The sequence below is a fragment of the Balaenoptera physalus genome (assembly GCF_965194825.1).
Source record: "Balaenoptera physalus genome assembly, chromosome: 4".
Lineage (NCBI taxonomy): Eukaryota > Metazoa > Chordata > Mammalia > Artiodactyla > Balaenopteridae > Balaenoptera > Balaenoptera physalus.
In genome coordinates, this window is record NC_138891.1 from 12,976,384 (window position 1) to 13,002,934 (window position 26,551).

The following is a 26,551-nucleotide window of genomic DNA, read 5'->3' on the forward strand; positions in this document are numbered from 1 at the left end:
TGCCCAGCACTGGGGCCTGCAGGCAGTTGTGTGGGGCCTGGTCTTGGTGATATGGATGCCTCCAGGAGCACGCATGCCAATTAATATTCCCTGGGCCAGGGAATTCTCTGGTGAACCAGCATCCTGGACTTGGCACGCCCACCCTGGAGGCCCAGGCCTGACCCTGGCCAGGGAACCAAGTGCTCACAAGTCGCACAGTGTACCAGAGAATAAAGAAAGAAAAGAAACAGACAAACAAAATCCAAGACAAATAGTAAAAACCATAGAAAACAAACAGCAGCAACAACACAACACACACACACACACAGAAAAAAGAAAAAAAATAAAACAAGAGAACAAATAAACAAAAGAATTTAAAAAATAAGAACAGTCAATAAGGACCAAACTAACAGAAACAAAAAAAATGAAAAATAAAACAAAAACAGAAAGCAAACAACAAAAATGCAAAGAAAACATAAAATATACACAAAAAACCACAAAAAAGAAAATAAAAAACAAAGAACAAAAACAGAAAAAACCACACAACAACAAAAATGTAAAGTAAAAATAGAAAGATAAAAAATATATTTTAAAAAAATTAAAAAATTAAAATTAAACTTAAAAATAAAAGATAAAAAGATAAAAGCAACAACACCAACAACTGAACAAAATGAAACAAACAAAGAAAGACCAACAGTAATAAGAATATTTTCCTGTGGTCTTCTCTGTCAGTGTCCTTGCCCCCACAGTGAGCCAGAGCCAATCCTTGACTCCTCAGAGGCCCTCCAATACCTCTAGATAGGTCTCTGGACCTGCTGTGGGCACTGTGGGAGCAGCTCAGACTCTGACCTGGCCCAACTCCTGTACACACTTGCCCCCAAAGTCCACTGCTGCCAAGTCTAGACTGGTCTCAATTATGGGAATATTTATTGCCTATTCAGGTATTCCACAGATGCAGGGTTTACCAAGCTGATCTTGGGGATTTAATCCACAGCTTATGCAGCTGCAAGGAAAGATTTCCATTCCTCTTCCATAGTCGCACTGTCCCTGGGGCTCAGCTTTGGTTTTGACCCCATCTGTGTGTGCGCATCACCCTCAGGCGTCTGTTCCTTGCCCAGGCAAGAGGGAGTGAAAGCAACAGTTGCTTGGGGCACACTTACTCATACAGGCCGAGGGGTGGTAGGGTGGCCACAACTGTGGTGTGTGCAAGTTGCCTGTGGTGGCGGGACCAGCGCACAGTTGGAACGGACTGTGATGCACTTGCTCTGGTGGTCATCCCTCCCAGTGCCCACAGAGGCAGGAGTTGGCATGTGGGGACAGTGGCGGCCCCACCCCCTGCATGCCTCTCAACAATGGTGCCTCGCTTTCCAGGCAGACCACACTTCCTCTAGGGGTATTCCCGGCCATGCATCTCCTCACTCCCATCCCCTCTGCTGTATCTGCACAGCCAACAGTGCTTGTCTCCCCTGATCCGTTCTCCCAACCTCACGTTTTAGCACTCAGCCCCTGCCAGCATCAGTGGGCTCTTGTCCCAGTCAGGGGCACCCAGGGGTGATTCTCAAGGAGGCTTTTGGATGGGCGGTACCCCAGAGCTCACGTGGGCAGAGGAGACCCCAGCCCAAGGGGCAGGTGGGCCCACTCAGATGAGAGCCCCTCCCAGTGCCTGCAGAGGCTGAAGAAGCTGGCAGTCAGGGAAAGGTGTTCTAATGGCGGCTCCACCCCTTGCACACCACTCAACAATGACACCTTGCTTCTTATGGCTTTTTCTGTAGACCTTCCTGATTGTGGAGCTCCTTACTCCTGTCCCTTCAGGCTGTCTTTTCACAGCCAACAGTTGTCCTCTCCCTGGGTCCGTGCTCCAAACCCCACTTTCCAGCACCCAACCCCCCTTTGCAACAGGCGTCTCACAACTCAGGCTGGAATGCACAGGGCTGTGATTTTGACCATGCAAACAGTTCTTACATTGTCTTGTCTTCCACAGACCATCTGCTGCATTCTCCTTTGATTCCCCAAAGGTCCTTTTCTGTCCCAGTTGATTTCCCTCTTGTGAGGGAGTTTCTCTGAGTGCAGGGACCTCCGCTCACCTTCAGCTTCCTGCCAGCGTTGCTGGTCCATTTTTTGATTCCTCTTTTCTTTTTTTCTTCTTTCTGTTGTCCTACCCAGTTGTGAGAGGATTTTTATTGTCCTTTTAGGTGTCTGAAGTCTTCTACTAATGTTCAGCAGGTGCTCTAGGAGAACTATTCCATTTGTAGATGTATTCTTTTTTTGTTTGTTTGTTTATACTGCAGGTTCTTATTAGTCATCACTTTTATACACATCAGTGTATACATGTCAATCCCAATCGCCCAATTCAGCACACCACCATCCCCACCCCACCACAGTTTTCCCCCCTTGGTGTCCATATGTTTCTTCTCTACATCTGTGTCTCAACTTCTGCCCTGCAAACCGGCTCATCTGTACCATTTTTCTAGGTTCCACATACATGCGTTAATATATGATATTTGTTTTTCTCTTTCTGACTTACTTCACTCTGTATGACAGTCTCTAGATCCATCCACATCTCTACAAATGACCCAGTTTCGTTCCTTTTTATGGCTGAGTAATACTCCACTGTATATATGTACCACTTCTTCTTTATCCATTCGTCTGTCGATGGGCATTTAGGTTGCTTCCATGACCTGGCTATTGTAAATAGTGCTGCAATGAACACTGGGGTGCATGTGTCTTTTTGAATTATGGTTTTCTCTGGCTATACGCCCAGTAGTGGGATTGCTGGATCATATGGTAAATCTATTTTTAGTTTTTTAAGGAACCTCCATACTGTTCTCCATAGTGGCTGTATCAATTTACATTCCCACCAACAGTGCAAGAGGGTTCCCTTTTCTCCACACCCTCTCCAGCATTTGTTCTTTGTAGATTTTCTGATGATGCCCATTCTAACTGGTGTGAGGTGATACCTCATTGTAGTTTTGATTTGCATTTCTCTAATAATTAGTGATATTGAGCATCTTTCCATGTGCTTCTTCGCCATCTGTATATCTTCTTTGGAGAAATGTCTATTTAGGTCTTCTGTGCTTTTTTTTTTTTTTTAATTTATTTTATTTATTTATTTATTTTTGGCTGAGTTGGATCTTTGTTGCTGCCTGTGGGCTTTCTCTAGTTGCGGTGAGCGGGGGCTACTCTCCGTTGCAGTGCACAGGCTTCTCACTGCAGTGGCTTCTCTTGTTGCGGAGCATGGGCTCTAGACGTTTGGGCTTCAGTAGTTGTGGCACTTGGGCTCAGTAGTTATGGCTCATGGGCTCCAGAAGGTAGGCTCATTAGTTGTGGTGCACGGGCTTAGTTGCTCTGCAGCACGTGGGATCTTCCCAAACCAGGGAGCGAACCTGTGTCCCCTGCATTGGCAGGCGGATTATTAACCACAGCGCCACCAGGGAAGCCCCCTTTCTGCCCATTTTTGGATTGGGTTGTTTGTTTCTTTAATATTGAGCTGAATGAGCTGTTTATATATTTTGGAGATTAATCCTTTTTCCGTTGATTCGTTTGCAAATATTTTCTCCCATTCTGAGGGTTGTCTTTTCATCTTGTTAATGGTTTCCTTTGCTGTGCAAAAGCTTTGAAGTTTCATTAGGTCCCATTTGTTTATTTTTGTTTTTATTTCCATTACTCTAGGAGGTGGATGAAAAAAGATCTTGCTGTGATTTATGTCAAAGAGTGTTCTTCCTATGTTTTCCTCTAAGAGTTTTATAGTGTCTGGTCTTATATTTAGGTCTTGAATCCATTTTGAGTTTATTTTTGTGTATGGTGTTAGGGAGTGTTCTAATTTCATTCTTTTACATGTAGCTGTCCAGTTTTCCCAGCACCACTTATTGAAGAGACTGTCTTTTCTCCTTTGAATATCTTTGCCTCCTTTGTCATAGATTAGTTGACCATAGGTGCGTGGGTTAATCTCTGGGCTTTCTATCTTGTTCTATTGATCTATGTTTCTGTTTTTGTGCCAGTACCATATTGTCTTGATTACTGTAGCTTTGTAGTATAGTCTGAAGTCAGGGAGTATGATTCCTACAGCTCCGTTTGTTTCCCTCAAGACTGCTTTGGCTATTTGGGGTCTTTTGTGTCTCCATACAAATTTTAAGATGATTTGTTCTAGTTCTGTAAAAAACGCCAGTGGTAATTTGATAGGGATTGCATTGAAACTGTAGATTGCTTTGGGTAGTATAGTCATTTTCACAATATTGATTCTTCCAATCCAAGAACATGGTATATCTCTCCATCTGTTGGTATCACCTTTAATTTCTTTCATCAGTGTCTTATAGTTTTCTGCATACAGGTCCTTTGTCTCCCTAGGTAGGTTTATTCCTAGGTATTTTATTCTTTTTGCTGCAATGGTAAACGGGAGTGTTTCCATAATTTCTCTTTCAGATTTCTCATCATTAGTGTATAGGAATGCAAGAGATTTCTGTGCATTAATTTTGTATCCTGCAACTTTACCAAATTCATTGATTAGCTCTAGTAGTTTTCTGGTGGCATCTTTAGGATTCTCTATGTATAGTATCATGTCATCTGCAAACAGTGACAGTTTTACTTCTTCTTTTCCAATTTGTATTCCTTTTATTTCTTTTTCTTCTCTGATTGCCGAGGCTAGGACTTCCAAAACTATGTTGAATAATAGTGGTGAGAGTGGACATCCTTGTCTCGTTCCTGATCTTAGAGGAAATGCTTTCAGTTTTTCACCATTGAGAATGATGTTTGCTGTGGGTTTGTCATATATGGCCTTTATTATGTTGAGGTAAGTTCCCTCTATGTCCACTTTCTGTAGAGTTTTTATCATAAATGGGTGTTGAATTTTGTCAAAACCTTTTTCTGCATCTATTGAGATGATCATATGGTTTTTATTCTTCAATTTGTTAATATGGTGTATCACGTTGATTGATTTTCGTATATTGAAGAATCCTTGCATCCCTGGGATATATCCCACTTGATCATGGTGTATGATCCTTTTAATGTGTTGTTGGATTCTGTTTGCTAGTATTTTGTTGAAGATTTTTGCATCAATATTCATCAGTGATATTGGTCTGTAATTTTCTTTTTTTGTAGTATCTTTGTCTGGTTTTGGTATCAGGGTGATGGTAGCCTCATAGAATTAGTTTGGGAGTGTTCCTTCCTCTGCAATTTTTTGGAAAAGTTTGAGAAGGATGGATGTTAACTCTTCTCTAAATGTTTGATAGAATTCACCTGTGAAGCCATCTTTCCTGGACTTTTGTTTGTTGGAAGATTTTTAATCACAGTTTCAATTTCATTGCTTGCTATTGGTCTGTTCATATTTTCTGTTTCTTCCTGATTCAGTCTTGGAAGGTTATACCTTTCTAAGAATTTGTCCATTTCTTCCAGGTTGTACATTTTATTGGCATAGAGTTGCCTGTAGTAGTCTCTTAGGATGCTTTGTATTTCTGCAGTGTCTGTTGTAACTTCTCCTTTTTCATTTCTAATTTTATTTATTTGAGTCCTCTCCCTCTTTTTCTTGATGAGTCTGGCTAATGGTTTATCAATTTTGTTTATCTTCTCAAAGAACCAGCTTTTAGTTTTATTGATCTTTGCTATCTTTTTCTTTGTTTCTATTTCATTTATTTCTGCTCTGATCTTTATGATTTCTTTCCTTCTGCTAACTCTGGGTTTTGTTTGTTCTTCTTTCTCTAGTTCCTTTAGTTGTAAGGTTATATTGTTTACTTGAGATTTTTCTTGTTTCTTTATGTAGGTTTGTATAGCTATAAGCCTCCCTCTTAGAACTGCTTTTGCTGCATCCCATAGGTTTTGGATCGTCGTGTTTTCATTGTCATTTGTCTCTAGGTATTTTTTGATTTGCTCTTTGGTTTCTTCAGTGATCTCTTGGTTATTTAGTAACGTATTGTTTAGCCTCCATGTGTTTGTGTTTTTTACGTTTTTTTCCCTGTAATTCATTTCTAATCTCATAGCATTGTGGTCAGAAAAGATGCTTGATATGATTTCAATTTTTTTAAATTTACTGAGGCTTGATTTGTGACCCAAGATGTGATCTATCCTGGAGATTGTTCTGTGCGCACTTGAGAAGAAAGTGTAATCTGCTGGTTTTGGATGGAATGTCCTATAAATATCAATTAAATCTATCTGGTCTATTGTGTCATATAAAGCTTCTGTTTCCTTATTTATTTTCATTTTGGATGATCTGTCCATTGGTGTAAGTGAGGTGTTAAAGTCTCCCATTATTATTTTGTTACTGTCGATATCCTCTTTTATAACTGTTAGCAGTTGCCTTATGTATTGATGTGCTCCTATGTTGGGTGCATATATATTTATAATTGTTATATCTTCCTCTTGGATTGATCCCTTGATCATTATGTAGTGTCCTTCCTTGTCTCTTGTAACATTCTTTATTTTAAAGTCTATTTTATCTGATATGAGTATAGCTACTCCAGCTTTCTTTTCATTTCCATTTGCATGGAATATCTTTTTCCATCCCCTCACTTTCAGTCTATATGTGTCCCTAGGTTTGAAGTGGGTCTCTTGTAGACAGCATATATATGGGTCTTGTTTTTGTATCCATTCAGCAAGCCTGTGTCTTTTGGTTGGAGCATTTAATCTATTCAGGTTTAAGGTAATTATCGATATGTATATTCCTATGACCATTTTCTTAATTGTTTTGGGTTTGTTTTTGTAGGTCATTTTCTTCTCTTGTGTTTCTCACTTAGAGAAGTTCCTTTAGCATTTGTTGTAAAGCTGGTTTGGTGGTGCTGAATTCTCTTAGCTTTTGCTTGTCTGTAAAGCTTTTGATTTCTCCATCAAATCTAAATGAGATCCTTGCTGGGTAGAGTAATCTTGGTTGTAGGTTCTTCCCTTTCATCACTTTAAGTATGTCATGCGAAACCCTTCTGGCTTGTAGAGTTTCTGCTGAGAAATCAGCTGTTAACCTTATGGGAGTTCCCTTGTATGTTATTTGTCATTTTTCCCTTGCTGCTTTCAATAATTTTTCTTTGCCTTTAATTTTTGCCAATTTGATTACTATGTGTCTCGGTGTGTTTCTCCTTGGGTTTATCCTGTATGGGACTCGCTGTACTTCCTGGAGTTGGGTGGCTATTTCTTTTCCCATGTTATGGAAGTTTTTGGCTATAATCTCTTCAAATATTTTCTCTTGTCCTTTCTCTGTCTCTTCTCCTTCTGGGACCCCTATAATGCAAATGTTGTTGCCTTTAATGTTGTCCCAGAGGTCTCTTAGGCTGTCTTCATTTCTTTTCATTCTTTTTTCTTTAGTTTGTTCCACAGCAGTGAATTCCACCATTCTGTCTTCCAGGTCACTTATCCGTTCTTCTGCCTCAGTTATTCTGCTATTGATTCCTTCTAGTGTAGTTTTCATTTCAGTTATTGTATTGTTCATCTCTGTTTGTTTGTTCTTTAATTCTTCTAGGTTTTTGTTAAACATTTCTTGCATCTTCTCAATCTTTGCCTCCATTCTTATTCTGAGGTCCTGGATCATCTTCACTATCATTATTCTGAATTCTTTTTCTGGAAGGTTGCCTATCTCCACTTCATTTAGTTGTTTTTCTGGGGTTTTATCTTGTTCCTTCATCTGCTATATAGCCCTCTGCCTTTTCATCTTGTCTATCTTTCTGTGAATGTGGTTTTTGTTCCACAGGCTGCAGGATTATAGTTTTTCTTGCTTCTGCTGTTTGCTCTCTGGTGGCTGAGGCTATCTAAGAGGCTTGATGTGAGGCTCTGGTGGTGGGTAGAGCTGGCTGTTGCTGTGATGGTCAGAGCTCAGTAAAACTTTAATCCACTTGACTGTTGATGGGTGGGGCTGGGCTTCCTCCTTGTTGGTTGTTTTGCCTGAGGCAACCCAACACTGGAGCCTACCTGGGCTCTTTGGTGGGGCTAATGGCAGACTCTGGGAGGGCTCACGCCAAGGAGTACTTCCCAGAACTTCTGCTGCCAGTGTCCTTGTCCCCACGGTGAAACAGAGCCACCCCTTGCCTCTGCAGGAGACCTTCCAACACTAGCAGGTAGGTCTGGTTCTGTCTCCTCTGGGGTCACTGCCCCTTCCCCTGGGTCCCGATGTGCACACTATTTTGTGTGCACCCTCCAAGAGTGTGGTCTCTGTTTCCCCCAGTCCTGTGAAGTCCTGCAATCAATTCCCACTAGGCTTCAAAGTCTGATTCTCTATGAATTCCTCCTCCCGTTACCAGACCCCCAGGTTGGGAAGCCTGACGTGGGGCTCAGAACCTTCACTCCAGTGGGTGGACTTCTGTGGTATAAGTGTTTTCCAGTCTGTGAGTCACCCACCCACCAGTTATGGGATTTGATTTTACTCTGATTGCACCCCTCCTATTGTCTCATTGTGGCTTCTCCTTTGTCTTTGGATGTGGGGTATCATTTTTTGGTGAATTCCAGTGTATTCCTGTCGATGATAATGTAGATGTATTCTTGATGTACTTGTGAGGAGTGACGAATTCCACGTCCTCCTATTCCGCCATCTTGACTCCTCCCACAAGCAATTTCAGAGACTTTTTTCGAATCTTTACCTCCAAGTGCCTGCTACTGATCCTGGCACAGAGAGGGTGTCAGTAGTTACTGTCTGTTAAATGACTGAGTAAATGAATAAATGAGGATATGAGATAATTGACATGGAGGTACTTTGAAATAGTTAAATGACTTAAAAATACCCTGTTTCTCTCCGGGATAGAGACAGTGGGAGGGAGATGCAAGAGGAAGGGGATATGGGAATATAAGTATGCATATAGCTGATTCACTTTGTTATGCAGCAGAAACTAACACACCATTTTAAAGCAATTATAGTTCAATAAAGATGTTAAAAAAAGACACTGTTTCTGCAATTCTTCATTTCTCCCTTTCAGTAATCAGGCCTCCTCTGATTACCCTATTTATTATGCTCTTAAGCATCTTCAAAATCGTAAGTAGATGAGTACATCAAACCAAGGAGATCAAACTTTGTAGTACGCAAAGGGAAGTATCAATTTGGTCAATTCTGAAGATAACAGTTTCTAAAATTCAAAATAAAAATATAATATCTTAGTGAAAAGAGAGATCCAACACAAAAGATTTTCATACACTATTACTGTCTCATCTCTTTTCAAACAGATTTAATGTTCCTTAACATGTCATATTTTGCAAATACTTTATAATTATATTGAAACATTTAATAATTTAATCTACACCCTACCAATATTTGATGCACTTTGAACACATCTGAATAATTTCAGTTTGGTTTATCTCATTTAGTTAAAATACACACATACACGCACACACACAGTTCATGGTTCCTAGTTATTTTGAAAAGATTAATTTTACTCCAAAAAGGCCATACATGGTTTTTGAAATTAAGCAACTAGATTTAAGATATTTCAAAAGAGCATATGCTATATTGTGAAAGAGCTGGAAGCTTGGGAACCAGAGATTCTAGGTCTCCTTGGTAGGGAATAAAGAATGGAAATGTAGATCTCTTAGTATTTCATGCACTGCTGACATTTTCTCTAGAAAGAAAGAGTAAAGCCTCTGGACTTTATCTGAAGCTGTGCGGGCCCACCTGAAGGAAGTCTGGAGATGTGGTGAGTTATCACTCCCCAGGGTGACCTTAACCAGTCTCCCACCCTTTGGAGGGACAATTCTGAGATGCATGCTACACAATTCCTCATAAAATCATTAGTATGAGTGGGCCCCAGCTGCCCATCCTAGAAGCGCCTTTATTGTCTTTTCTTTCTTCCCTGTCTCCTTCTCCCCATTCCTTCATGCCTGCTTCCTGGCATCTCTTCCCAAATAAAATACCTATGTTCGAATCTCTGTCTTAGGCTTTATTTTGTGGGGGAACCCAAACTAAGACGAAATTAATTACTGATGTATCTGGTCCAGGGTAATAAAAACATGAAACTATAATTACTAATCACCTACTCTATACCCATCACTGCATTTGGCCATTCCACATGAAGATAATGTAAAGAGCTTGGGCTTTGGAGACAAAAGGACCTGTGTTTAAATCCTGGCTGTATCTCTCACATCTTTGTGCTTTCTTGCAGTCTGAGTGCTTGCATGTGTAAAATGGAGATAATAAGAGGCTTCTTTGAGGATTAAATAGTGGATATAAAGGATCTAAAGTGGCCTTGTTCCATAACCCGGCTCCTTTGCTTAAGTTATTTAAACTTTCCAACTCTGGGAAGTAGATATTCCTCATTTTACAGTAGAGTAAACTGAGGCTCAGGTAGATTAACTAACTTAACTCTCCCCCTCAGACACTCCCTTCCAGGTCTACCTACCTCTTTGCTGTCCTTAGACATACCAACTGCAGTTCTGTCTCCAAGGCTTTCTTTGTTCTCACAACCTAGAACTTCTTCTCTCTGATACTGCTTGGCTAACTCCCTCACCTCCTTCATGTCTCTGATTACTTTTCACCATCCCCACCCCCAGGCCTCCCTAGTTACTCTATTTATCACAGTCCTCCTGCCCATAGCTCCTTCAGTCTCCAGGGCTTTTGTTTCCACTCTTATTTTTGCCTTATTGCTTCTCTCCTTTTAGCTCCCTGCATATTTTTAAACTACTTCTTTTAAAGTTTCTTTCAGACTGCGCTATTATCTCCAGTTCTTTGAGTACAGAATTGACAGTTTGTTACATCTGCCAACTCTCTCTCATGGTGGTTTATTTCCTTGCATGTGATTTGTAATTTTTATTGTGAGCTCATCTTCCCAGGAGTTGTGTTCCTTGAGAGTCTGGGTTCTCTGGGTTTAGAGTTGTCCTTAAGGGTTGGATTTTATGCTTGCATCTGCCAAGACCCTAAGAGAGCCACAAGTATAGAATCCTTGTGCACTGATGGGTTTTTACATATTCAGGACTGTGGTAATACTCCCAGGTGACTCTATTACTATCTGTGACTTAAGGTAAAGGACCAGCTTTCTTGATGCTTCTCCAGGTTTCTTTTATCCATTCTCCAATCTGAGTAATTCCCATGTCTGTACAGGGGCTTAGGTGCAAGGCCCCAGGGCACATATGGGAGATTAAACACCAGCTTTCCAGGACTTAGGGCTGATGGTCAGGTCCTACAGTTTTATGAGCAGGTCATCAGCAATTGTGCCAAATGCTCTGGTTTTGTTTCCCTTCATTTCTGCCACGAGGGATTGCCTTGTCTTACTTTCAAGCTTAGCTGTGTTTATTTTAAACTTCTGTAATTTCGCCTAGCATTTCTTTGTGTTTCTATGTCAGGTCAGTTTGCCAGGGTGACCAGAAGTCTTCCCATATGCAGTCCCTTATCAAAAATAAAACATCCTTCAGACAATGTGGACATTCATGTCAGAAACCTAGAAGATAACAACACTGATAGTAACAACTGACATGTGTAAAGTTTTTACTTTGTGACATACAATGCCTGGGACTTTATACTGCATTACCTCATTGAGTCACCCAAACAACTCTATGAGATAAACACCATTATGCCCATTTTAGAGAAGGAGAAACTGAGGTTAGAGTAACTTTCCAAGAAGATCACACAGCTCATTAGTGGCTGACATGCCTACAACAAAGTAGTGCTTAGGCTGCTCAGGTTCCTGCACTGAGTCCACCGCTTAAAATGTGCATGACTTTGGGCAGGTACTTACACTTTCTAAGGAAAATGAGGGTGATAATAATGTTCGATGTGAAGATTACGTGAGACTATCCTTAGAAATTGCCTAGTGCACTGCCTGGCACATGGGATACGCTGTAAATGTTAGTGCTATCACACAGTGCCCATTTAGAAATCGTATTTGTATTGTGCAGGGAAAGTGAATATCTTCTCTGTGGACATGAGGTGATGATGCTATGCTTCTTTCATCAGATCCTAAGAACTTAGCACCAGCACACGCTTCTGATTGGCAGGTGGTTCCCTGTACACCTTCTGTGAACACATCAGTTATTACCAGCTCGAACCTCTACCTCTCTCTTTGTATCTTCACACATTTTAAGTTTATATTACTTGCTAACTGATGCACTCATTTCCTGGCACACTGAATTCATTTGTAAGGTTTCTCCTGCATCTCCAGAACTAAGTTTCTGTGGGTGCCTTGGAAGTGTTGATTAGCCCCCCTTGGTCCAGGGCAATACTTGAGGGAAGGAGGGGACATCTCAGGTTAGGTTCTTCAGAAGCAGATGTTGAAGTGGGTTTGGGGGTACAAGAGGTTTATTAGGGATTAATACCTGTGAGAGGAAAGGGAGGAAGCAGGATTTGGCAGAGGGAGAAGATGAACAGCAATGCAGGGCTGATAAAGTCTTGACCAACTCGTGGGGAGCCTTGGAGCAAATACTCCTTGTCAGCATCTCCCTGCATTAGGCCCACATAGTGAGGCATTTACACCCGGCCTCACTTAGGCACCAGATGCCTTGGAAAGGGCATGTCCTTGGATGAGGTGTTCTTCTGCACCCAGGCGACCCTGAAGGCTTTGACAGTTGGAGGTTCTCTGATGACCATCCTTCTCCACCACTGGGCATGAAGCTTCCTTGAAGGAGGCGTGGGTGGTGAATCTCTGCATCTTCCACAGGGGATATTGAAACTAGACCCGAGATTTCACGAATATCCTGTAGGAGCAGTTCCACGTGTAGATGTATTTCTACTGTATCTGTGGGAAGGAAGGTGATCTCCGCGTCTTACTCTTCCGCCATCTTCCCGAGGACCTCCACGAATATCCTAAAGAAAACCTTGAGGCCTTGACCAAAATGATCACCCATATTCTTCCTTCTGTCTTGCGCAGGAGTTAATTTAACAGCTTGAACTTCCCCACTTAGTTACAAGTTCTTGGAGGGCAGAAGCTGGGAATTATGCATCTGAAGACCCCACAACACATAGCCTCCCCCTTTTATATAATGAGAGGGGAGCGGATGTTGTTAAATAAAAAACTAGGGGAGGATTGTACCAAGGACCACCAGAGAAAGGACTGCTCAGTAGATCACTTTTGAACAATTCTTTAATTGAGAAAAAGAAAAGATTAATTAACACCTACATCATACCATGTACCAAAATGAATGGCAAATGTATTAAAGTCTTAACTATAAAAACTGAAACCATAAGTGTAAGAAAACATAGGTAAATATGATTCTGATTTTGAGGTATTCAAATTTTAGAAGTAAAGACACCACAAAGTAAATTCAGAGTTTGTTTATATAATTTTTAAACTTCCATATGTAAAAAAAAAGAAAAACATTTTAAAGACAAATTAACAGGACTTCCCTGGTGGTGCAGTGGTTAAGAATCCGCCTGCCAATGCAGGGGACACGGATTCGAGCCCTGGTCTGGGAAGATCCCACATGCCACAGAGCAACTAAGCCCGTGTGCCACAACTACTGAGCCCGCACACCACAACTACTGAAGCCCACACGCCTAGAGCCTGTGCTCGGTAACAAGAGAAGCCACCGCAATGAGAAGCCCACGCACCACAACGAAGAGTAGCGCCCGCTCTCTGCAACTAGAGAAAGCCCACACACAGCCAAAAATTAATTAATTAATTAATTAATTATTTAAAAAGACAAATTAACAATTTGGAAAATATCTGTAACAGATGAAGTCTTCTTTTTAATAATAGTTCAGACAAGTTGATTAGAATATTAAAAATATCCTAATGGAAAAAGCAAATGATATGAAAGTACTTTTCCAAAAAGAAGAAAAACAAATGACCAAGAATATATAGAAAACATCTAGTCACTTTAATAATCAAACGACTGTAATGTTAAAACAAGAGAAAATTTTTCATCTATCCAACTGACAAATTTTGAAAAGATAATACTGTAGACAAAGATTGGGGAGATGAGATTTACATATAGATTTGGAGGAAAAATAAATTTATACCACCTTTGTTGAGGACATTTTCTCCATGTGCATAAAAAGTCTGTGATCCAACCACTCTATTTTTAAGAATTTTCTGTAAAATTATCTAAGATGTAAACACTGATAAATATCCAACAATAGAGGAATCAGGATTAAATAAATTATGGTTTATCCACTTACTGTGAAGTTATTAAAAAGCACATAATTGAAGAATATTTAATGAAATTAGAAAGTGCTTAGGTTATAATGTTAAGCTGAAAAAAGTCACAGACAACAATGTGAGTCTAAATTCACTTATAAATATATTTATTTATACACATACACATACATACTAGATGCACAGAAATTAGCAATGATTATGCCAGGAAGGTAGAATGATAATGATGATTTCTTATTCATTTTTTCCTCTGTTTTCAAAATTTTTACACTGTGCACATTTCAGAGAACTCAACCAAATGCACACATGCACACACATTACACTTTTAAATAAGAAGCTAATAACAGAGGAAGTTCGGTCTGCTTCTGCTCTTTCACCAGCCACCCATCTTCAGCTACTCACCCTACATTCTTGAAGAAATGATACCTTAACTCAGCGTCCTCAGTCAAAACACTTGAGATGATTGTCCAGTTCTGAGAGTGTGCAAATTGCTGTGGAGTGTAATAGACATGAGCTTTGGAGTTGCACATGTTTGAATCTGAATCTCAGGCCAGCCAATTACCAGCTGTGTGTCTTGGGCAACTCCCTTATACTCTCTGAGACTTACTTACCTTCTTTGCAAAACTGGGTTACATGGTTATAAATATCCACCCAATATTAATGTGGCAAGAACAGGATGGGAATAATGGTTCAAAGTGCAAACTCAGGAGTCAGACTGCCTTGGTTCAAATCCCAGCTCTGTTACCTGCTAGCTGTGGGACCAGGCCAAGTTATTTAACTTTTATGAGATGTGGTAACTGCCTATATAATGGGAGATAATGAGTGTCCACTTTACAGGGTTTTAGGAGAAGAATATGGGTTAGAGCCTTCCTGGTACACAGCCCACACTAAGCCAGTGCTTTCTGCAATTATTCAATGAGGCATCGAACATAAAACGCCATTAAAGAGATGCAATTCACTTAATTCAGAAACTGAGTATCTACTATGTGCCAAATGCTTCTAAGGAATCTATGATATCAGAATATATAACCTTTGCTTTGGGGAAAATCATGATTTTGAGAAGGAGGCATGTACAGAAAGAAAAAAAATTCCCCAATAGAATAAAGTAAATTGGTCCGTCATACAGAGTGAAGTTAAGTCAGAAAGAGAAAAACAAATACTGTATATTAACACATATATATGGAATCTAGAAAAATGGTACTGATGAACCTAGTGGCAGGGCAGGAATAGAGACGCAGATGTAGAGAATGGACTTGTGGACATGGGGGGAAGGGGAGGCTGGGATAAACTGAGGGAGTAGCACTGACATATATACACTACCACGTGTACAATAGATAGCTAGTGGGAAGCTGCTGTATAGCACAGGGAGAACAGCTCGGTGCTTTGTGATGACCTGGGTTGGGGAGGGTGGGAGGGAGGCTCAAGAGGGAGGGAATATGGGGATATATGTATACTTATAGCTGATTCACTTTGTTGTACAGCAGAAACTAACACAACATTGTAAAACAATTATAATCCAACAGAAATGTAAAAAAAAACCCAAAGTAAATCAGGTTGGAGTTCTGAATAGGGCACCCTAGGAGCACAAAAAGGGGCCTTTCATCTTTCTAGTCCAGGAGTTCAGAGAAGGAGGTGATACTGAGCTGAAGCTTGATGCACACAGTAGACACCCAACCCATGTCCATTTCTTCCTCTATTCCATTCTCCTTCTAATCACCTCCCCTTGTCAAATCCTTAAGGGGAGACTGGGTGACAAGAAACAGGAGAGGGAATAAGGGAGAGCCATGCTTGCTTTTCTTCCAGCTTAGTTTCCTATGCCCACGCCCACTGCAGGCAGACAGCAGTACACTATGAACTTGCACTCATGTCTGACATGCTTTTGCCATTTCCAGGTCCTTTCTCCTACTCTTGCCAGATGTGGGAGTTCTGTACTTCCCCTCCATGGGTTGGTTTGACCTTCAGTGAAAGGCTATGCTAACCCCTCTGCTCACAAAACAATAAATGCCCATGTCTTGCTGTCACAGAGTTTTAAGAACACAGGACATCTGAAAATTAACTAAGCCGCTTAGCCAACACCCACCCTCCCCAGGGGTACTTCTTTGTTCTGCAGGCCAAGTGGTACCTGTCTAGATACCCCCTACCCCAACACAGCCGATTTTGTTTGCCAGTCACTCCATGCTTTCTTCTAATTGGCACCTTTCTTAGGAATCTAATTTAGAATTTCAAATCTCTCCAATGCAGGTCAAGAATGGGCCGAGTCTGGGGAGAGCTAGTTGGGAAGACCAGCTGCTACGTTTGGCTAGAAATTCTGTCCTTCTTCTCTCCACCTTGCTCATTCCTGCTTGTCTTCTGAGGCTCAGCTATGGCATCATCCCTTCTGAAACCCATTCTCTGACTCTGCTTCCTGGCTCAGTTAGGTGTCACCAGCAACAGCGCCAACCCCACTGGTAACATTTAGAATAATTCTCTTTCCCACTTTAAACCATGTATTGTTCTGAGGGTGGTTATTATACATTTTACCTCTAGCCCAGTGCCAGCATGGTGGTGACCTGGCATATAATAGGTGTCCAATCAATGTTTGATGAGTGAATATGAATGAGTGAATGAAAAAATGAACTTCCCAGACAAATCAGATATATAACTTAATGTAAAGATAATAGAGTAAATCCTGGTTAGAAATACATCCTTTCAGACCCCCTCTTGGACTGTGTCTCCCAGGGCTTCACAGAGGACCACATTAGTCATGTAGAGCTGAGCATACAGCTCACTGCCCTCAGTAAAAGACCTCCAAACTCTCTTCTTGTTTCATATTTCTACCACATAAGGAATACATAATTGTCACAGGTTTTTAAATGCAGATAAATAAAGAGCCCAGCCACTGACAATATTTTTAAAATGAAATTCTTTCCAAGACCTGAATGCTAGGAGGTATTTCTCGTGGGACTTATATGGCAGCACAGAGGAAACAAAATTCTCAATCAGAATTATACAGAAAATAAGGTACAATGTTTCACATGCCTAGTTCTCTCTCAGCAAACACCAATAAAATACAACTCACTGATGGTAAATATTTGAGGTGCTAGAGGTTTTTTAAAATACATATTTTCATGGTGGTGATGGGCACACAAGTGTGAATGTACTTAATGTCACAGAATCATACACTTGAAGACCGTTGAAATGGTAAATTTTACGTTATGTACATCTATCTATCTATCTATCTATCTATCTATCTATCTATCTATCTACCTACCTACCTACCTATCTATATCCTCCCAATGGTCACTTTGAAATTATCCTGAACTAAAATTGCAACACCCCAGGGCTCAATGGCCCAAGAGTGGCCATTTAGAATGAGGATTTTTGTCCTTGGCCTAAGAGGAACCTAAAGAGCCCATAAGAAGATCCATCACACGCTCTAAAAGTCATCTTCTAGCTTTGTGCTTAGATGCCCCTTGAAAGAATTTTGAAAAGCTGTGAATCCATTTAAACACTTCTAAGCTGGCATCTGAAATATTTCATCCCCAGCTTTAATAGCATATAACATTCAGCATATTTTAATTCTGCCATCTTAAAACTGCTTGAACTCTAAAGAGTGGAAATTTGATGCCATAGTGATTTAATGCTATTATCTATTGAAAAAATACTTAGACAAACTCTTCATTAATAAATTTTATAAACTTCCTTTTCTCCCTTCAAACTGGATTTCCATTTTATTTTCCTCATAGAATTTTATCCCAAAGAAATATAATTTTATACTTTAAAATGTTTTATTCATTGGTCTCTCATACCTCTTTGTGACAAAAATATGTCTATAAATGTAAATCTTTTTTAAAAGTTTTCTGTAATGCTGTTAAAGATTTTAATTTGGATTGAGTTATCATTACAGTTATGAGTATAGGATTGATCAAAACAATGAAATATTCTCTAAATTATGATAATTATTAGAGTTAAAGTTATAATTCAAAATGCATCTCTTAATGAGATGAATGGCTATTTCTCCTATAATTACTTCATGTATTAAAGAATAAATATAACAAATCTCAAGAATAAATCAGATTCAGCCTCCATTGCATTCCTGTTTTTCATTTTTATAAATGCTTAGAACTGAGAAACTTTTTCTTGTAAATAAATAGACATGAACGGAAGTTTTGTAATAGAGGTGCCATTCAATTTTTGTACCCCTTCCAAGTTGTATGTCAAAATCGTAGTGATTTATTATCAAAGTTATTTTTAATGATCTAGCAACTGACATGTCAATTAGTCCACCTTCAATTTTGTAGAAAGCAAAGAATCGGAAAACCTGACTTGCAGAAAGATTTGTTGATTACCCAGTCAGGACGGTCATCTGTTTTCTCAATACTTACACTAATATTCAAATGGCCCCTTGTTTAGAACTTAGGATTCTTTTGTAAACCACAGGGCAATGCACCATAGACAGAGCCCAGCAACAAGTTTCTTTATTTGATAGAGTAGGAGAAGGGTGAGTTCCTAGGCAGTTCAATTCTTAAGAAACAGTACAGATGGAACTGGAAGATCTGTAATTAAGCCCTTATACTCTTTGGAAAATCTTCATGTTTCCCTAGGGGGTGTGCCTCTCCAGGTATGAAGAATGTTGCTCTAAGTCAAAATATCAACAGACCATACAAGATCGGGAAAGGAGGCGAGTTACTGATGTGCTTGTGGAATGGAGAAATTCATCAAGAGTGTCTGGGAAGGTACCATGCCCCATCCCCCATGGCCACTGGGTGCTCTGAAACCATGCTGGAGGCAGGTTTCACCCCTCCAGGGCTGCCTGCCATCACCAAGCCAAGTTTCCCCAGTGATGTCAGTTGTTTTCTCTAACAAAAGGACTGATTGTCACCATTAAGTGAACCGCTTCACTGGTGTTAAGGTTGTCAGAAGGCATCATTAAGTTATTAAAGATATTGCACTATAGTCACAAAACTGGCAGCTTTCTCCTTGAATCAGAATTAAAGGGAACTAGGAACTGAAAGTACCCCCCTCTCTCTTGGCAGGAGAACCAGCCTGGGATGAGGGGCAGGATAGGAACAGGACAGTGATTCATCTTCAGAGTTGCCTCTGGACCAAGGTTGTTGTCACTGAAAAGTTTATTCCTGCCCTCACCCGCATACCATCTCATATGAGATGAGAAACACCATCGATATACCATACAAACTCAATTTTCTATGCACATCCTGTATCTCACCCCTAAATTCCTATTGTGAATAAACGGCTGCTAACCAGACATCTACACTTGGAAATCAACATGTAGCCTCAACACAACTCGCCAGGATGGAAGTTTTTATTCCGCTCCCTCATCCTCAAAAAAAAAAATGCTTCTCCTCAGGGTGTCCTATTTCTGTAAATGACACCACAATACACTGAATTCCTCAAATAAAAAATCTGTCGGTCATTCATCTTTTCCCATACCCCCAAATCCAATCCATCAGAAAATAAATACTTTAGGAAATGTGCAGGACTACACCTCCACGCTTCCCCTCTCCATCCACTTTTCCCTCCAGTAGACCAAGGCTCCACGGATATTGGTCATGGACTTCCAAGAGTTTCCCTCATACTTACCCCTTTTAATTCATTCTCTACACAGGAGCAAGAATGACATTTAGACATGGAAATCATATCATGTCATTTCCCTGCTTAAAATCCTTTGTGGTTTTTTACTGTTCTTAAAATAAAATCCAAATTTCTAGAAGACCCTATAAGGCTCCACATCAGAGCCTTTTCACCTCTGACTGGAACCACCTGGAGACCTAAAATAACCACAGGAGCAACAACAGTCACAACAACGACAACAAAAATCAAACACTAATTCTCCACCCTAGACTAACTGAATACGAATTGCTGCTGGTAGAGCGCCTGCATTTTTGATACGCGGTGGGAGTTGACAACAATTGCCCAACATGATATGACTTCTGTCTACTGCTCTGACCATTTCTTCCATTGTGATCTCCCTCACTCACTAAAATCCAAACATACTGATCCAGTTCTCTTTCTGAACACACCAAATTTGTGCCTGCCCCAGGATCTTTGCACTTGCTATTTTCTCTCTCTGGAAGGCTTTACTCCAAGATTTTCACATTGGCTAGCTCCCTCTCACCATTCAGAAATCTGCTCAAATATCACCTCTTCAAAAGGAGAGAGTCACAGAGAACTGGGCAACAGACTTGTAAACCTCCGTGTCTGTGTACCTGAGATCAAAGTCCTCATATCAGGAGTTACCACCGTGCATTTCCCCCGTCACTCCCATATCGTGTGCCCTGTTTCTATGAGCTCATTGCCACTGGCTGCCCTCCTGTTTCCTTGCCTGTGGTGCACAACCACCCTGAGATGGCTCTCAACATGCCAAGGATTATCAGGCTCTCAACATACCAAGCAATCAGGGGCCACCTCTGAGGAATGACACTTCTCACCAGGGATGTATCCTGACACACAGACCCTTATAATTATCCTTTCGTGACATTTCCCAAGAAAATACTTATGGAAAATCCAGTTCAATTTTGGAAACTACTTTTTCAGAGATGCAGCTGACTTGGGTGTAAAGCTCTCAGGAGTAGAATGAGTTTCAACTTAGATGCCCAAGCACAATTTGGCTATAAAGGGATCTCCCTGTAGTCCACCAATTTCAGTATCTTAATAGGACTTACACCGATAAAGAGCACGACATCTTTCAAAGAACTTGTACAGATGTTCTTCTTTATGGTATCACAAAAACCTGAAAGTAAGTCTGGTACCAGAGTTCCTGCATCCAAATGTGTAGTCTGCATCCTGCTAAGGCGTGCCTGGTCAAGGGGGTGAATGGGGAATGAAATCCAGCCCCTCTCCAAGCCCATCCTGGAAAGTCAGTGCAGGGGAAAGGGTGTTTTTCTCAAATTCAACCACCGGGGGCAGGGGGCATCTTTCTCATATCTGCAAAGGTGCCATACGTGGCAGAAGTAGACATGGCAGTACTACTATTTTTGCTTGCTGCTTATTGTTTTATTTTGCATATGGCAATTCTATTATTCAGCAGTGAAGTACCCTGTCCCAGTGGAAATTCTCTCAGTGAATCAAAAATCTGCTAGTGAGTTGCCAAAAAGTCTAGAGCTCTTTCCAGGATCACTTGGAAATGTGTTTACTATTACTTTGGGATGGTCCCTGGTTTGTAGCCAATGCCTAAAGGGAAGCAGCAGGGTCCAAGATTCCAGAGTGAGAGGCATAATCATCAAAGCTCAGAGCAGTACACTGATGATAGCCTCCAATTCCAAGGGAATCATTTAAATTCTCATGGTTCCTCCTCCTCCCTAGGAGATTGAGGGGGTGAACTCAGTACCAAATTAAGTTCCTTTGGACTCTAACAACTTTGGCTTGAGGAAGCAGCAGAGCTTTTTCTGTCTAGAGAACTTTCTTTATTCTTGCACCACAGTTGTCCAAGGTTACTTGAATCAAAACCATTTTGTGAGAAAAATTCTGCCACATTAAGCCATTTTGGAATCATCTTCAGCCTCATTAACTATTTAAGGGGGTTAGTTTGGTCACTACCAATCTCCCTGTTTATCAAACTTGTTGAATTGAATCCCTAACTCAGATGAAGTCAGGTGTCCCATCCCTGACTATTCAGACACATTCATCTATTCTGGATCTGCTCCCTCAGGTCAAGAGCACAAACCACCCCATAGCTTTCTACTGAGACACATGTTTCCCAAGCTTCGTCCCTGCAGTCTTTGAAGGAATGATGCAAGATACATTTTCTCTAAGTCAGTTCAAACTAGAGTAACCCATTGCCACACATCTATCCGCCCCTTCCTCCCCCGCTCCCCCACCCTTCTCTCCAGACACTCCATCAGTACATGGATTTAACCTCATTTGCTGCTCTCTAGGGAGAATGCATTCACCCACAAGCTTCCCAAGGTGCTTCCTGGCACAAAAAGCTGAAAATGTCATCGCATTTGCAAATGAACATAAACCTCCCACTCAAAGAGCATCAGTGCCACTGCAGTTCACAGAGGCAGACCGCGGGAGCCTTCCTCTCCATGCCACTGCTTTGTTGTTAGAATAATACACATATACTCTTTTCCTCTAATGGTGTTGGGCAAGTTTCACTTTCTTTGCGAATGTAACAGCTCTGTTCTTCCAACCAGAAGACTGACCAGTCTTTCTTTGGAACGGGGCCGAATGGTTCCTATTCACTCCAGATGGCATTGGTCAGCTCTAGACTCTGACAGGTATTTACTTAAGCTTCATTCACTCCACACTGTATGACTACACTCTGCAGGTCACAGTGGCTCTGGTTTTCTTAAGCTGCAGAAATCTGAATTCTGGATTGAAACGCTGACCACATCAACGCCATCTTCTCGTCATTCTCATTTGTCAAGGAGAGTTGGGCTGAAAGCAGGATACTTTATAGCCCTCATCATTTGCAATGACCTGTTTTCTTGGATTTAGTATTTCCTGAGCAAGTATCCCAAAACTGGCAAGGGGAGGGTTCTGAGGAAGGCAGCACAGAACACATCCAACTCACTGGAGATCTATCTGCCCATGATTTCACGAGCATGAATGAATCATGATGTGGCTGGCTTCATGCCAGTGGCTAATCAAGACTACTGGTTTATTCCATCACAGAGATTCCTCCCAAAGTTCAGCTAAAGGTTAGACTGTATTACAAACTTACCAAACGATCACCCTAGAAGGGTCCAACTCTCAGGACAACTATTATATGTTTTTGTTCTATTCTGTAGGAACCAGGAACATGGAAACGAGTGGGCTCTATTACAAACCTTATTAATACCTCAGAGTCAATGGCTATAGAAAGTGGGGTAAGTATTTTACTTGCATTAGGAATGGCAATATTTGTGTCAGTGATGTTCTGAGATAGATTGACTGCCCTGTTCAGATACAGCACATCAATGTCTCTTACATCAAAACTCCCTGAATGAGCCATGTCAAGGCTTACCCAGAAGTGCACTGGTTGAGCAAAACTGCCCAGTGAATGGACATGAGACCTCAGATGTTCTGCCATTGAACCAATGACATAATTATGAGAAGAGCACTCCTCAAAGGCCTCAGTCACAGGCTTCTGCCAACTAAGATGGATCTATGGACATGTACACAATAATGCACTGAATCACCACCAAAGACCTACTCTGTTCCATGACTTGTGTAAGATAATGGGATGATAACTAGGGTACAGTTTCCACCCTCAGGAACATCACAATGTAAGAGAGTTAGACACATAAACAGATACTTAGTAAATACAGTAAACAGATACAGATTAAATAGTCTAAGTGTGAAGTTAAGGATATCCACAGAGTGATATAAATTCACACCTAATAGCATCATCTAACCTGACCTATGAAGGGTGGTAGGAAGATCCCTCCTAGAAGAGATGACCCTTCAGCTGAGTGTGAGGTGGGAGTTTTGTGAGGTAGTTGGGAGTCCAAGGAAGAAGTTTTTCAACCTTCCAATTTTCTTTCAACTAGGCAAGAGTTTGGAAGAAAGAAAGCAGTTACCTCTTACTCTCTTCTCAGCTTACCAAATAATTAGCTGAATTGGGACATTTATTTACTTTTTATTTTTTTAAAGATTTATTTATTTATTTAGGCTGTGCTGGGTCTTAGTTGTGGCATGCGGGATCTTCATTGCAGCTTGCAAGATCTTTTAGTTGTGGCCTGTGGACCTCTTAGTTGTTGCATGCGGGCTCCCTGGTTGCGGCATGCAAAGTCATAGTTGCAGTGTGCATGTGGGATCTAGTTCCCTGACCAGGGATCAAACCTGGCTCCCCTGCGTTGGGAGCATGTAGTCCTACCCACTGGACCACCAGGGAAGTCCCAGAATTCGGACATGTAAATATGCATTAGGTGGTAGAAAATTGGTAATACTTTCTTTTTTGGTTTTTGTTTTTTGTTTTTTAAACATCTTTATTGGAGTATAATTGCTTTACGATGGTGTGTTAGTTTCTGCTTTATAACAAAGTGAATCAGTTATACATATACATATGTTCCCATATTTCTTCCCTCTTGCGTCTCCCTCCCTCCCATCCTCCCTGTCCTACCCCTCTAGGTGGTCACAAACCACCTAGCTGATCTCCCTGTGCTATGTGGCTGCTTCCCACTAGCTATCTATTTTACATTTGGTAGTGTATATATGTCCATGCCACTCTCTCACCCTGTCACATCTTACCCTTCCCCCTCCCCATATCCTCAAGTCCATTCTCTAGTAGGTCTGTGTCTTTATTCCCATCTTGCCACTAGGTTCTTCATGACCTTTTTTTTTTTTCCTTAGATTCCATATATATGTGTTAGCATACTGTATTTGTTTTTCTCTTTCTGACTTACTTCACTCTGTATGACAGACTCTAACTCCATCCACCTCACTACAAATACCTCCATTTCATTTCTTTTTATGGCTGAGTAATATTCCATTGTATATATGTGCCACATCTTCTTTATCCATTCATCCGATGATGGACACTTAGGTTGCTTCCATGTCCTGGCTATTGTAAATAGAGCTGCAATGAACATTTTGGTACATGACTCTTTTTGAATTATGGTTTTCTCAGGGTATATGCCCAGTAGTGGGATTGCTGGGTCGTATGATAGTTCTATTTTTAGTGTTTTAAGGAACCTCCATACTGTTCTCTATAGTGGCTGTATCAATTTACATTCCCACCAACAGTGCAAGAGTGTTCCCTTTTCTCCACATCCTCTCCAGCATTTATTGTTTCTAGATTTTTTGATGATGGCCATTCTAACTGGTGTGAGATGATATCTCATTGTAGTTTTGATTTGCATTTCTCTAATGATTAATGATGTTGAGCATTCTTTCATGTGTCTGCTGTTAATCTGTATATCTTCTTTGGAGAAATGTCTATTTAGGTCTTCTGCCATTTTTGGATTGGTTTGTTTGTTTTTTTGTTATCGAGCTGCATGAGCGGCTTGTAAATCTTGGCGATTAATCCTTTGTCCATTGATTCATTTGCAAATATTTTCTCTCATTCTGAGCATTGTCTTTTGGTCTTGTTGATGGTTTCCTTTGCTGTGCAAAAGCTTTTAAGTTTCATTAGGTCCCATTTGTTTATTTGTGTTCTTATTTCCATTTCTCTAGGAGCTAGATCAAAAAGGATCTTGCTGTGATTTATGTCATAGAGTGTTCTGCCTATGTTTTCCTCTAAGAGTTTGATAGTGTCTGGCCTTACACTTAGGTCTTTAATCCATTTTGAGTTTATTTTTGTGTATGGTGTCAGAGAGTGTTCTAATTTCATGCTTTTACATGTACCTGTCCAGTTTTCCCAGCACCACTTATTGAAGAGGCTGTCTTTTCTCCACTGTATATGCTTGTCTCCTTTATCAAAGATAAGTTGACCATATGTGCATGGGTTTATCTCTGGGCTTTCTATCCTGTTCCATTGATCTATGTTTCTGTTTTTGTGCCAATACAATACTTTTTTAATATGGCATTAATACTACTGACATCATAGCTTGACTTTCACAAAAGAAAAGTGATTGCTTGGAAGTTTTTATTTCTTTTTTAACCAAAAACACAGAAGAAAATCAATAAGATAAAATTGTGCAAAGTTTAACTCCATCACACTTTGGAATATATTTATTTTTATCTTTATTTTTATAAACTTTTTATTTATTTATTTATTTATTTATTTATGGCTGTGTTGGGTCTTCATTGCTGCATGTGGGTTTTCTCTAGTTGCAGCGAGCAAGAGCTACTCTTCGTTGAGGTGCACAGTCTCCTCATTGCAGTGGTTTTTCTTGTTGTGGAGCACGGGCTCTAGGTATGACGGCTTCAGTAGTTGTGGCACATGGGCTCAGTAGTTGTGGCTTGTGGGCTCTAGAGCACAGGCTCAGTAGTTGTGGCACACTGACTTAGTTGCTCCACAGCATGTGGGATCTTCCCGGACCAGGGTTCGAACCCATGTCCCCTGCATTGGCAGGCAGATTCTTAACCATTGCGCCACCAGGGAAGCCCACACTTTGGAATTTAAATTGAACTTGTATGCCCCATATTCAATTAAAGACACTTTTCTCCAAACTCTCCTGACAAGACATTTCCAAAGAGCTTAAGATGTATTTATTCACTTTGTGGAGTTTTGAAAACTGGCTCTGAAAGAGAAAAAATATTATGAACGCTACTGTGGATATGTTTCTAACTTTTAGAGTTATCCCATGAGAGACTGGGCATAATTGAATTAGAAAAGACACAGACAGCTGGGCCAGGACTTGTTCCTGAAGTAAACATAAACTCATTAAAGGTTAAACTCTGTGCAGTGTGTTTAAGACCAAGGCATGAAGCGGAGCTGCAATACCGAATGGGACCATCATAATAATCTCATCTGAGGTCCTGAGCTGGGCTCAAAATTCTCCCACAAGAGCCTTCAGAGGTATATTCAGACCCCGCATCTCACTGAATCCCCTCTACGGGCAAGAGTGAGTCACAGAATTGTTATGTATCCTGAAAATAGATCATTATTTTCTACCTGCTCTTGGGGTTTTTTTGTTTTTGTTTTTATTTTCTGATATTTTGCTGCTACTCCTGAGTCTCCAAATTGAGTTATGAAAAAACTGGAATAATCTTCTTCCACAATCCCC

At 40.7% G+C, this 26,551-nt stretch overlaps 1 protein-coding gene and 1 long non-coding RNA gene across 3 annotated transcripts in view; one reads left to right on the plus strand and one right to left on the minus strand.

Annotated features, from left to right (window-relative positions):
- The window catches only part of CPNE4 (copine 4), a 629,469-nt gene that overhangs the window by 291,610 nt on the left and 311,308 nt on the right, over positions 1–26,551 (minus strand). The gene's annotated exons all lie outside the window — the stretch shown is intronic.
- Positions 13,461–26,551, plus strand: part of LOC309659526 — a 56,626-nt gene continuing 43,535 nt past the window's right edge. The window contains exon 1 of the long non-coding RNA XR_014262863.1: positions 13,461–15,095. This is a non-coding gene — a long non-coding RNA (uncharacterized lncRNA). The remainder of the gene's footprint in view (positions 15,096–26,551) is intronic.